The sequence below is a fragment of the Anas acuta genome, chromosome 4, assembly GCF_963932015.1.
Source record: "Anas acuta chromosome 4, bAnaAcu1.1, whole genome shotgun sequence".
Lineage (NCBI taxonomy): Eukaryota > Metazoa > Chordata > Aves > Anseriformes > Anatidae > Anas > Anas acuta.
This window is the reverse complement of record NC_088982.1, coordinates 34,108,810-34,123,065: the sequence shown is the minus strand read 5'-3', so window position 1 is coordinate 34,123,065 and position 14,256 is coordinate 34,108,810. Positions and strand designations below refer to the sequence as shown.

The following is a 14,256-nucleotide window of genomic DNA, read 5'->3' as shown; positions in this document are numbered from 1 at the left end:
GCATTTAAAAGCATTCAGGAGAGCCGAGTGCCTCTCCAAATTCAAAGCTGCAACTCAGTTTCCATGATCAGGCCAATGTTGGTTTCACATCCAAAACCAACACAAAGTGGAATATCTATCTCAAAACTGGCACAATATCTGTGTCTGAGGAAGAAGTTTTCTGCTAGATTTGAGCTGAAATGCAGTCAAAGACCCCTGTTTTTGAGCACTAAAAGGGAGCTGTGCTGGATCCAGACCCCAGCAAGCTTTGCACAGAGCTGGCACGATGCTGGTGCGGATGGGGAAGGGTCAGGTGTATATTTTCTGCGGTACAGATCTGTTCCAAGAGCACCAGCTCTGCCTGAGAGCTGAGAGGGGTGGTGGGTTCCCACTTCTGGCCAGCACATCTCCTGGCCTGTGTTTATAAAGGCACTGTGCAATGTTATCAGCAAGTTTGTTTAACGTTTCCAATGAAACACACTTGTTTTGCAAAAGCCAGGTTTTTCTTTTTCATGCATGTTTAACGAAAGAAGAGGAATGTGTTCCCAAGAAACATTCTGAATCACTTCAGCTATTTTTATTTGGCAATATTCAAAAGGGTATTACTTTGGCAGCAGTGGCAGTATTATCATTACTTCTCTTTGATATTCTTTGCTCATGATTACTGTGAATAGAACAATCCCAGGTAGAGAGGGGTTCTGCTTCTTTGCTGGGCTACTTTGCAACTCTCTAAGGTTTGAAAAAATACACTTTCTCTCCAGTATGGCTTTTCAGAAGCTGAAAAAAAAAAAAAGAGAGAGAGAGAGAGAGAGAAAAGGTACAGAGTGGGAAAAAAAAGATTATACAAGATTTTCTGTTGCAGGTGTTAAAGATGTTGTTAAAGTTATATAAAAATCAAAACACCAGAATTTAAGAATGATCAAAATTTGTAATCTGGGGAGAAAAACAAACAAACAAACACACACACACACACACACACACACAAAAAAAAAAAAAAAAAAAAAAAGGAGGAATTGAACTGGAACCATAAACAAGTATACAACTGACCTTAAATCTTCCTTGCTATCTGTTTCTGATGCTGTTGTTTTAGTGGGGCTTGGTTTCCTATCCTTTATGAACCTTATTAGTAGCATTTATATCTCAGTGCTATATATGCTTACATTTTTTTCCAATAACTACAGTTTGCACATTTGTGGGTACATACATCCACACAAAAACGGGAGCATGGAAAGCTCAGGAGATACTAGTGGAAGTTATTATTAAGCTAATATGTTAATGGTAATTTCTGTGCAGTAAATAGATATTTTATCCAGATAAATCAGATCTCCTCAGACAACAGCGAAGACTTTTTTTTTATTTTTATCCAAACATCACCAGAACCAATTTATGGCTGCTGCAGCCCACTAACAGGTGGTTTGTCTGCATGAGATCATACAGCAGCAGCCATCCAAAGGATTGCTGGTACCCCACACTAAATCAGACTGATCTGCTTTAGTAAGTCACTACGTTATTGAAGGAGCCATAGTGCGACCAGCACGCCACAGAATTGCTCATGTGCTCTTCTTCCTTCTGCACGCCCACAAGGGTAAATGGGAGGGTGAAATATATGGGGGAAAAAAATAGATATGCTAATTTTATTCAGTGTGTGTCTTGCAAGCCATCTCATCCACACACCACTAGGCAGGTTTGGTGGCCATTGCACCAGCGAAGGAAGGCAGGACAGGGGTGCAGCTGGTGTCTGAGTTGCATGGCTGTGCACAAATACACACCAGCAGTCCAAGCAGACCTACAGAGCTGGTCCTGGTGCACAGCTGGCAGGGGATGGGGGTGTTGTCCCAGTGGCTTCAGACAGGGTTTCTTTGGATGACAGGAGGAGAAAGAGTGGTAGAGAAGAAAGGCTGGTAGGAAATAATGAGGTATAAATATTTTACATATGAATACGCAGCAGTCAAGTTCCCTAAGAAATGTCACAGCAAGATGTTTTCTTCTGAATATCTTTGGTAGGTGGGACTTGAATCTTCTGGGATGTTCTTTAAATAAATAAATAAATAAAATAAAAGCACAGAGTTCAGAGCACAACAAGTCTGCCAGGACAACAGTGACGGTATCAACCACAATTTTATGCTAAGATAACTCGGAAATAAGTTAAATGCATGTTCAATGGCTACACCTGGACTCAGCAATGCCTGCCATTATTTTTGTGGTTTTGCATTCATATTTTCCTAGTTTTTTTCATGTCTGCTTTCTCACATTCACATGAAGAGCCCACACAACCAGGGAGAGCTGGCTGACTAATGGGTGATAGAGAGGAAACAGTGACAGTGAGTAAAGCGCTCTCAGCAGCACAAAGAGGGGAAAAAAGGGTGGGGGAAGAACGGTCTGAGCTGTGGTAATCAAAGGAATTAGTGTTAATGTCAACGGGTGGAAAGATTCAGAAAAATGTAACCATTGTGCAATTCCTCCCCGTGGGGCAGGAAGGCAGCAGTGGGGCACATGGGTCCAGCAGAGAGTGGGATGCAGGGGCTCACCCCTAACTGCTTGTTGCATCTTCCCAGGGTCATCGTTTGCACTCCTGAACGCATTTCATCTGCTGGCTCTGCTGTAACCCCACAGCTTGAAATTAAACTCGGTGTCTCAAATGGGCATAGGATGTAGTAAGGCGGCTGTTGAGCATGAAATGTCACACATTGTTAAGGCTTGTGCTCTAATTAACTTGAAGTGGCATAGACCAGGATTGTATAATTGTGTCCTTATTAACACGTGAGGCTTGACAGGAATTACTGGGCTTGGTTAATGTTAATGTTCAACAAGTTAATTTGATGTAAGTGAATCAATATCTTTCCTAATGTCACGTTAAGTTAAACATACATAAAATATTAAAAAAAAAAAAAAAAAAAAAAAAAAAAAGCTAGCTTTTCTTCTTATTGAGGCTGATGTGTCTTAGTTTTTTCTAAAAGGAAACAAAAGTAGGAATCTATTCCTATCCATAGCATTTGAGATCAGGTCATCTGAGGCTTTCTCTATTCAAACTGACTTGTCTCTGATACTTTACTACAGAGTTAGACAACAACTTAGCCTCTGAGAAACATTGTTTCCTATGTGCATATTTTGAGGTGCAAATTCTGTTGAATGATCCATTACTGTTTTATAGATCTGGTGCTCATATATACCTTGTCATTAATCCTGGAAACAATTTCTAAGGCTGGAATTCCATTTTTAAGTGCATCTTCCTCTCAGGGCGGACCGATTAAATCCACTACCTGAGTTCCTGCTCAAAAGCCAGCACTGCTTGCAGGTGGAGACATCAACACTGTGTACCAACGTTAGCTCAGTCTTCCAAAAAGCACAGGGATTGCTCGGCTGAGTCCAGCTCCATCAAAGTAGTTTTACATGGTTTTAAAAACAGCCCAGTGACATGTAGAGGAAACGTGCAGCAGCCAATTTGCTCTTTTTGCATAGCTGGGAGCCAGAGATTGGAGAATAAATTCAGTCTGCAGTGGGTAAATGTGGGAAGGGATCCCTGGGAAGCAGTTTGGAGCATTTTGGTGAGATGCCTGGAGTGGACTGTCAGATCATTAAGTATTATTAGCTGTTCTAGGGATGGAGGTAAGGCTGACTGGCCTGTAGTTTCCTGGGTCCTCCTTCTCACCTTGTTTGATGACTGGAGTGGCACTGGCTTTCTTCCAGTCCTCAGAAACCTCCTTTGATCTCCACAACCTTTCAAAGATCATGGAGAATGGCCTAACAGTAACATCCACCACCTCCCACAGCACTCTGGGCCCATGGATTTGTGGGTGTCAGGTTTGCCTAAATGATCTCTAATCCAATCTTCCTCGACCAAGGGAAAGTCCTCCTTTCTCCAGACTTTCTCTCTCGTCTCCAGGGTCTGGGATTCCGGAGAGCTGACCTTACCAGTAAAGACTAAAGCAAAGAAGGCATTCAGTAGCTCTGCCTTCTCCACATCCTTCATCACCAGGGCACCCACCCCATTCAGCAGTGGGCCCACATTTTCCCCAGTCTTCCTTTTGTTACTGATACATTTGAAGAAGGCCTTCTTAATGTCCTTGACATCCCTTGCCAGATATAATTCCAAGTAACTCTTAGCCTTCCTTGTCACGTCCCTGCATACTCTCTCAACAATGTTCCTGTATTCCTCCCAAGTGTCCTTTTTTCTACATTCTGTGTACTTCCTTCTTCTGTTTGAGTTTTTCCAGGAGCTCCTTGCTCACCCATGCAGGTCTCCTGCCCCTTTGCTTAACTCCTTCCTCACAGGGGTGCATGTATGAAGCATACAATGTTCCAATGTTGTTTTATAACTTACCCTTCTTATTTCCTGTGTTCAAGGAGGGCCCAGCCTCTGCTTAAAACCAGGGCATCATTTCATTACTCACTCACTCTCATGGTGTGATTTTACCCTAGGACTTGTGTTGTCTTGCAAAACTTTTGCTTTCTTCCTTTCCTCCTACAGAGAAAACACTTTCTCTGAACGCATAGTTCCATGCCCACTAATACCAGGCTTATCCGGTATGAACCATCATCACCCTCTTTTACTCAATTTTAGAGGGGAGAATATCATGTAGGGAGCAACACTGCCCCGGCTGGGAATAGGAAGAGATTTTTGGAAAGTCCATATTCCCTTGGAAGCAGCACATTTTTTTCTCTTTGGCATATGTATAGGGACTTAATGTACTTGTAACCTGAGCTCTGGCAATTGTCAGTGTGAAAAGCAAACAGGAACACTCCGTTCTAGTGCGTATTTTTCAAACATATTCAAAAGGCAAGTGGTACTGCAGAAAGCATATTTGCCAATGAAATACAGATCTTTCACTACAGTCATGACTGCCCTGCTGTGTACACTAGCATGCAGTCTGAAGGAATCTCCTTAGGATGGTTGAAGCCTGTTTTTCCTTTGCAAGATGAAAATATATGGAAAAGCAAGATTCACAACCAGATGAGGGATGCTTTGGAATACTCCTTCTGTCTAACAAGCACAAGATTTCCTCTGTGTACAAAGAAGTAGTTACCTCCATTCATGCTTACAGGAGTTTACAGATCAAGTTTCCTGGCTCTCCTGGATGGATGCAGGCTACATACTACAGGATTTTTTTCACCCGTTAAATATATCTTATATAAGATATATAAATATATCTTTATTTCTTGATCTGTTTCTATAGATCTTGAGAGCTTTCCAAGTGTAACTTCACAAGTATTACCGTAAAGTGACTTTTGTATTATTTTACAGGGATTTTTAATTACACAAAGTGATATGGAGGTCTTCCATTTCTGATAGCCTCAATATATACAGATAGTACTGAAGAGAGTCACACAGAATACTACAGATATAACAGTGCAAGGAGACTTCAAATGTATTTAGACATCTAAGATTTGTGTTTGCATAAGCACAGACCCCAGGTTTCAAGTGTAAAACACCACATGATAAGTCTGCCCTCACCACCTCAGTCTGTGGGGAAGAAGTATGGCAGTGGAGGCTACATTGTTTTTTGTCTTTTACCACCTTTAGATGTCAAAATGGCAAGGTACTTCTCTTATGAAAATAGATCCATCTAGGAAATGCTTCCTGTCACTGAGTGCTTCCTGCACGATAGCTAGCCTCATCCTGGCCTGCTTTAAGGACAGATAACATCAGGGTGGGTTTTGCCTTGTCAACAGGTAAATTAGGCAATTAGACTTGGGGGTGTAAATTCAATTGGGTCCTCTGCTGTTTGTTTGTTTGTTTGTTGTTTGTTTGTCAGAAAAAGTGTTTAAAAGGAAGGCATGGCAGGGATGAGAGGCAGCTCTGAGACCACCTCTGGAAGAAAGGATGATATCCACCGCTCACTGCCCTCGCTTTGGCTGGGACTTCAGGGTGATGATTTACTTCCCTGCCTCTTTGTAATTTCCTTTACATGATACTTTACACCCACCAGGTACGTGGCCAAAAACCTGAAGTTTAAGATGGGGGTGAGTCAAATCCAAACAACACTCAGTATTTTTCCATTCCTTTCCTGACCCTTCTCCACTGAGTGTGAGTCTCTGGGAACCAGCTGTTGGAGATTGGCTGTGTCCATTCCCTTAGCCTGGTGTAACTCAGTCTGGCATTTTGACCTTCATTTCAGGGAAGTTTTAACCAGGTAGATTATCACAGAGCTTTCCTTCCTAGAACTTCTGTTAAAGTTAGTATACACCCAGTGGTCTTAAATCTAACATTTGGCTGGAAGACTGGGAAGGGAAGGGAAGGGAAGGGAAGGGAAGGGAAGGGAAGGGAAGGGAAGGGAAGGGAAGGGAAGGGAAGGGAAGGGAAGGGAAGGGAAGGGAAGGGAAGGGAAGGGAAGGGAAGGGAAGGGAAGGGAAGGGAAGGGAAGGGAAGGGAAGGGAAGGGAAGGGAAGGGAGTAGTAGCAGGCTGGTATGGAATATCTACAGTTGGTAGAAAACACCTGACAGTTGAAAAAAATGTCCCACCACTACTGTGCATAATGCCTGTTATGTTCACCCCTGAACATAGTTTATGCCTTTAGGATAGAGTTTTATAGTGTACATCATGATGTAATTAAACAAAGTAAAGGGACTTTTTTGTATACTTTCTTTTTAGAAGGGGATATTCACTGAAGTTAACCCAGAGCAACGTCCATTGGACTGCCCAACATATACATGTGCTGTGTAAGATAGCGTCATTTTCAGCTTTTTGCAAACCTGACTTTTTATATTTGATGGTAAAATATTGTTAGAGTGCATTATCAGAGGTTACATTACAACAAGACTGCCTGGAAAGCAATGCAACAGTGAGCAGCCTGAGGCGGCACGGACCTATCACTCCCAAGAGCATCTCTGAAGCCGCTGTTTCACATCTCTGGCACAGAGCTGCAGTCTTTAATGACCTGAGCGTGATAATAACCGTCATAATAATGCTATTTCCACAGAGCTGTAATAACAATTTTGCAGCTAATCCTTGTTTGCGTTTCCCTTTGTGGCACTGGCTGGTGGGGGTGCGCAGCCGGGGGGCTGGGTGTGACGGCGGGGTCTTTCCGGCATGCACCATTATTTCCAGATCAGCAGTTTTCTTTTGACCTGTGCTAAACTCTGCCCTATTCAGAGGAATAATGCCCGCAGGGGAGATACCTCCAGTACAGCTTTTAGTCCCTTTGTGATGTCTCTCCCAGATCTTTTTTTTTTTTTTTTTAAACAAAAACTTTGGTATAGAAATGAATCTGAAAGATTTGCGTGACAGGGTTGATTAAGTCCCAGCTGTGCCATACAAGTCTCGGTCCTGAAAAGTCAGAATGTTTTCCAAGGTGGGCAGCACAAGGTCTGTTCAAGGGACAAGTTTCATGTTAAAGAGAGAAGTAGCATCACCCTTCTTCCTGTGGGCTAAAAAGCCACTAGGAGTCATACTTCCTCACAGCACAGGAGTATTTAATGGGAAAGGGACTGTGCTTGTCAGCACAGTCAGCACCCTTCTCCACATGGAGGCCCTAAAAGTTCAATGCAAAGCACAGATATGGTGCTATCTGCAATAGCTTTCATGACACTTGAATTCAGAAAAATGTTGAAAAGGAGGATGTAGTATTGAATTGTGGAGCAACAATCAGCACTTGAAGCAGTTCTTGAAGTACCACAATTTTGGACCACCCTTAGAGTTCATTGAGGCCTGGGTAGATCAATGTGCACAACACACCAGCTGCTATGTCAGAGGATGCATCAGGAGGCTTTTGGAGGTGCTACCTGGCAGCAGGCTCCGCAACACCACTTGCCACGTGACTTTGCTGCATTTCATCCCAAATAGAAGTAGAAAGAATCTGAATGTTACAAATATCGTTTTCTTTGTGGTGGTCTAAGATTATTTAGGGTGGTCTAGGAAGTCTGTTGAAAACCTTTAATCGTCTTGTGAGGGCAAGTCACTGAAGCTTCTGCCTTGTTAGCTCCCCCAGAAAAATGGGGCTGGCCTTCTAGAGACACTACTGGGGAACGCTTTTTTTTCTCCTTCTTTCTTTCTTTATTTATTTTGAAAAAAATAATTTTTGTCCAAAAGAGAAATTTGTTTCAGAGGCAATACTGTATTCTTCTTGCCCACCTCTAAGTACAAAACCAGTCAAGAGACACCTCAGAAACTCAGATGGCACCAGCAAGTCTCTCATCAGACTTTGTGGGAGTTCTGGGGTGGCCATCTCAGGTCCTTGTGCTCTTCAGGGAGCCCTGCAATAGCCATAGCATGGGGAAGCCCATGCCACCCCTTAGGAGAGCCAGTCCAGCCAAAAAATCCTCTCCAAAGACCATGATACCATAAAGATCTCAGACTGCTCCCAAGGGTTAACATTGCAAGTCAACATTTTTGTTTTGTCAACACTTTCAGCCACGATATTTTAATGACAAATTGACACTGGTTTTATATATAAGAGCTCGTATCAATTTTTTCTTTTCAGTTATTTTGTTTCCAAAGGTACGGAAAGAAACCTTTAAGCTGCATCTATTAAGGCATTCCTCCACAGAGAGAAGATCATATTGCAAACAAGTCCATGAAAAAATAAAGAGTATTTATTTAGTTCTTTGCCATTAAGACTCTGTGCGTTCCCAGCTGTTGCAGACTACTACTGCTGTGCCCCTTCCAGCAGCTTCACAGTTGTGAGTTTGCCACACAGTTCTCAAGATGATGACTGTGTGAGAGTCATTCATGAACTCTAAACCCAGAACATCACTGGCACTGCTCTCCAGCAGTGGATGGGCTAGCAATTTATTATATCAACACAATGAATAAACCAGGATGTTTCCCCAGCACAAACAGAACACTTTTTTCCAAGAAATACACATTACCAAACTTCAAGTTGAAGTGAAATCATCGCATTTGTTGGATTATCTTGTGAACAGAATAATCAGAGACTCCAGAAGACTGGGTTATATTATTGACTTTGCTGATGAGTCATTCTGTAACCTGAGGCAAGTTACTTACCACCTCTCTGCCTGCAACTCCTCATATAAACTGAAGAAAAATCAAAGAAAATCAATATCCTTCCCCACCCTTTGCTTTTGCTAAATGCTTTAAAATATTCAGGTGAAAGGCATTAGGCAAGTGAAAACCGTCGTGCACTGGAAAATATTTCCATTGTTGCTAGTTTACGGCAAGCCGCGAGAGGAAAGCAACAATTTGACACCATCACTTTGAAGATGGGGAAAGAAGCAATGCTACTTGAACTAAAAAGGGATTTGTTTTATTTTGTTAATTGCAGTCCTTTTGAAAAATGATACTTATCCTGCCAGTGAAGTGCTAATTAATGTTAGGATGTGGTACACCATATAATAAAGGCTGCTGTTGAGGAATGTGAATGAAGAAGAAATTGTTCCTGAGGTGTTGATGGGTAAACAAGATTGGTGTAGAGGTGGGCCGCAGGTAAGCTTGACTTTGCATTTTTGCAAGCTGCTGCCTTTCTACTTACATTCATTTTTAGATATTTTTCCATGACAGAAAACCGAGGAAGAGAAAAATCCTTCCCTTTTGGTCACCACTAACATTCTTGCTCTGGTCCTTGGATTTTTAGATGCAGACAACTTTAGGATAGGATCTCAGAGCAGTAACATAAGAAATTGTTATGTAATGAACCATCATCATTTTAAAAATGTAATTAAGATTCTGTTTCCCACAATGCAATTTTTATTTGGCAGTTTGTGTATTTGTCTGATTTTATATGCTACTGTGTAATTTTGGCCCCACATTAATGAAAACCTTCATACTCACTTGATAATTATTTGCATTTGTGTTTAATTTCTTCATTATTTTTTTCTCAGTCTTTTTTGTTGTTCAGACAGAAACACACCATATAATTCAGGGAGCAATTTTGGGTTTCTCTCTGCTCCCCAGCTACTTAGGGAAATTTTGTCTGTCACAGAGGTTTATGTCTTTGTATTAAAGACTTTCCCATGTAGAAACATGGAGGAGATTTTGCTGCTGTAACAGCATGTGGCAATTTGTGGCAATACCCCCTATGTTTATCTTCTGCAGCCATCCTTGACTTCTCCACTGCTGGTAGTGGGAACCCCCCAGAAACATGAAATTGAATCACAAAAACTATACTATAATTGATTGTAGTAACTTGTAAAAGTCTGAGGAATAAAAATAAATAATAAAAATAATAATAATAATAAAAAAAAAGGTTTACTGCTTATGAATTTTATTGACTGCATTAGGTAAGAAAAACACACAGCTTTTTCTTACCCACCTCCCTGTGTGAGTGACACAGGAGTGGTGATCCTGCCACTGGCGGATGCTCTGCTTGGAGCCAGTATCTCTTCAGTCTGAATACTGGGTGAAACTAAGGTATGTTACATGGCAAGAAGGAAAGCTTCATGTGCCTTTATTTATCTGTCTATTTATTTATTTATTTTCCCAGCCATACTACCAAATGCTTTTGGCTTGGATAGCTGGAGACCTGTTTTGGTCCTTCACTGGATGGCTTCCCTTGCCCACTCTTCTTCCTGGTTGTCTTCAGCTGTGCACAGAAGGTATCTCAGGATCAGCTTCAGATGTATGCCAGTTCTGGCACATCTAACCAAACATAAAGCATGCTAGTGATGTACTTAAGCTATCAGACTGAAATACTAATCGTCTCAGGCTTAGATTTCATATGGCCATCTAAACATCTGTATGAAGTATAACCCGCAGAGACAGACTTCAAAGGGTGGAAAGGCAAATGACTTCGTTGCATGCCTCGTTTCACCCAGAGAAGTTCAGCCATAATCTCCTGGGAAATTCAGTAAGCTAGGTAAGATTTTACAGACGCCCCCACACTTTTTTTGTTTTGTTTTGTTTTGTTCTGTTTTTGTTTTTTGTTCTCGTATGGGAGGTTAAGCACAACGAACATATCCTTCTAGACAGAACAGTTTGCAGGTAGTGTTAGTGTAGGGTCGTGCTTTTCAACAGGTGTTTTTCATTGAGATATTGTAAAGAAAATCTTCCAGCTGTGAGGATGTTGACATCACAAGCTACCCAAGTGGTACTGAGTTTAATGCCATGGCAGAAGCTGCCATTCCTGAGGGCTGAGGGTGAGGGCTGACTCTTACAGGCTGCATTGAAAAACAAGCACGTGAATGTTTCTGCAAATCTGGGCTCAACTATTTCACGAATCTTTCCCAGTGGATGGGGCTCAGGCTCACCAACCACAATAAGTTGTGTTCACTTCTAAGGAAGGAAGGCAAATATGAGTAAGAGCAGTGGGGGAGGAGTATCTTTTATGCTGGAAGAAAAATAGGAAGAAGATATATTGAAATAGCTGGGAGTGCTTACACGCATTACTCAAAGCCAGAGGAAGGAGCTCAGGGTCAAAGGAAGGACAGTGAGTCCAGTTGAGGGTGTGTAGAGACAACTTTTGGTTGTCAGCTTGCCAATGTTAGTGTCACCCTGCTATCCGGAATCTTCCTTCATTTCATTAATGAATTGTCCAGCAGCACACAGCTGGGTTAGCATATTGGAGAGCCTGCTCTGAGTGCACAGTTCAGTACCTCAGCAAACAGCAATGCTCTTGCAGCTGCGGTCACTTGGAAAGGAAGAACAGTTTCCATGCAGTTCCTTTACAGTCACCTGCCATTATGGTGAGACCACATGTCCCAGCAAGGAACATCATGCTGACAACATGGAGCTGGAGCTTATGTGTCTGAGGCCCTCTGGGGCTCTCTGAATAGAGTACATGGTGGCCACCACAGGTTTTTCCAGCACACCGGAGATAGTTTTCCCGTGAGCATGATATGCCAGCAGATGCAGAAAAAGGGAAGGTTTTGACTAAACTTCTTCCAAAAAGATCATTTCACCTGGAAAATGCAGTTTCGATAAATGCAATCATAGTGTGATCAAAATTCCATCCATGCTGAAACTATGTTTGAAAGAAAGAAAAGGAGTAATATTTTGAAATACAGAGGTGTCATGTAGTGGATTGCATCTTCTAGAGGTTGTATTATCTTTACTAGAAATATTTTGGAGTTCTTGTGCTATGACATTTTTAATTCCCTTATCCCTTAAAGGAATAATAACTTTAGAATACCTAATAATAATAATAGTTTGATAACAATGCTATTGACCAATTTCTCCCTAGCCCTATATCATTTCTCTATAACCCCTCTGGCTTCAAGATCCATAGGTTAATAATTTTTGCAACTGCACCATTTATAAGGTGCAGAGAGATTCTTTTTGGCAGTCCCAGTGTTGCATTATATTTCATGTGGAAAAGTAGAACTTTTCCAGATACGCAATCACAGATTTTTGTGATTTTTAAGATTGACCTTGATATAGCCAGAGCAAAATTATACTGACCATAAACAATTGTGAAATCATTTGATCAGTATTAAACAGAGTATGGAAATACTCATTTTTCAGTCTCCAAAGGATTATTAGCTATTTTAGAAAATGTAAATGTCTGAACAAAACTCTCGAAAAACAGTGCTTGTGCAAGAGCTCGTTTTGTTTCCAAAGTATCTCTTCACTTCCCACACACATTCAGCCCACTTCTGGGTAGATATTTAAGGCAGAGAGCTTCAGGCTGTTTGTACAATGAAGCTGGTGAGAGGCAATCTTTCATCCAGTCACAAAATTGTGCCCTTAGAATACAACCTATGAAAACAGCTAATATGATAATTAAATTATTTGAAAAGATACCTCATAAAATGAATCGTTCCACATCAGCTCAGTAATAAAAGTAATCTTACTTTCAGAAAGTGCATTTTATCTTGAAGAGTTCCAGAGCTCCACAGCTGCCAGCACTTTGCACGTGTCCAGCCATACATCACCGCCGGTGAAAGGCTCTCCTTCCCACGGGGAGGACGGCCAGTGTTCGTCATGGCATGCACTGTAACCCGCCAATGATGGGGGAACTGAAAGCCAGTTTTGGCATAGGGAGAGGAACGCATGACTGTTATCAGTGCTGTTTCTCAGAAAGGGTGTGCTAGTGCAATCAGAGCCACTGCAGAGGCCTTGTGCGTACCTCCTGTTGGCTTATAGAGCCACAGAATGGCTTGGGTTGGCAGGGACCTCAAAGACCACCTAATTCCACCCCCCCTGCCATGGGCAGGGACACCTCCCACCAGACCAGGCTGCTCAAAGCCCCATCCAGCCTGTCCTTGAACACCTTCAGGGATGGGACATCCACAGCTTCCCTGGACAACCTGTGCCAGTGCCTCAACACCCTCTGGTCACCAGCAATTTACCCTCACCAACATTTTACCCTTGTAGTAAAATGCCGTGTAACCAGCATTAGAAACTCTGTATTTACACAAAGACAATTTGAGCATTGATTTGTATACAGCATGTTGGACTTCATGACTGCAGCCTGGATATGAGGATTTCTCCCAGTCTGATGGGGGTTACAAAAACCTGCAACCTGATCAACCTGATACTTAATCTAGAAGAAAACAAAAGAAATCTGAAGAAATGCTTTAGCTCAATACTTTTTTTTTTTTCCCTCTTTTTACACTAAGAAGTGGGGAGGTTGCCTACCTCTTTGTTAGATCAAAGTCTCAGAGTCCCAAAGACCACACCCTGGGACAACACCATGACACAGTGCCACCATATTATTCCACTTCTGATTTTCCTCCTTTAAAAATATACTTTCAAAGCCTTATTGGTTGGAAGAAGGTAGCACCTATCCAAACTCCTCATCCAGAGAGCAGATAGTGTCTGTTCAGACACAACAGTGTGTTCATCATGCCTTTGATGAGCCTTGGCTTGTCACAGGTCTAATTTTATCAAGAACTATGTTAGTGATTTATAGCGATGCTTCAGATTGCCCTTTAGTGTGGAGTTTTTTATTGGTAGCCAGGATCTTCTCCTATTGCTACATACAACTTTCACAAGTGCAATGAAAGGAAAAGGAGAAATAAAGTTCAGCATTTCCCTGCTTTTCCAGCTTTGTCCATTCTATTTTCTGATTCTTTTCACCTCACCAGTTTTGTAACATGATCAAAGCACTTGTATGAGGACTTTACAATCTTGCTGTAGACTGAAGTTCGGGGTACCATGTTCATTCCTACAGAAGAACGACTTAAAGGTGATGAGCTTGGATGTATCTGAGTCTTAGATAATTGCATTTTCACACTTCTCAGAACCAGCTCTAGAGAAAGATACTGCACTATTTCTGCTCCTTCAGGCTAATATTTTTCTTGATTGCCCTCACACCAAATATGCACACAAAGCCACATTTCCACTGGTGTTTTCTTTAAATTAGCCTTGAGGAGAACAAATAATTTCTGCTTGTTGCACCCACATACTGTGGGTAAAGATGAGCACAGAAGTGTAACAGAGAGTC

General features: G+C 41.8%; 2 long non-coding RNA genes across 2 annotated transcripts in view; one reads left to right on the top strand and one right to left on the bottom strand.

Annotated features, from left to right (window-relative positions):
• The window catches only part of LOC137855950 (uncharacterized), a 157,348-nt gene that overhangs the window by 128,421 nt on the left and 14,671 nt on the right, over positions 1 to 14,256 (top strand). The gene's annotated exons all lie outside the window — the stretch shown is intronic.
• LOC137855951 (uncharacterized) lies at positions 522 to 13,510 on the bottom strand. Its single transcript, XR_011096080.1, has 2 exons — positions 12,662 to 13,510; positions 522 to 756 (listed from the first exon to the last, which is right to left on the bottom strand). It is a non-coding gene; the product is annotated as an uncharacterized lncRNA (long non-coding RNA).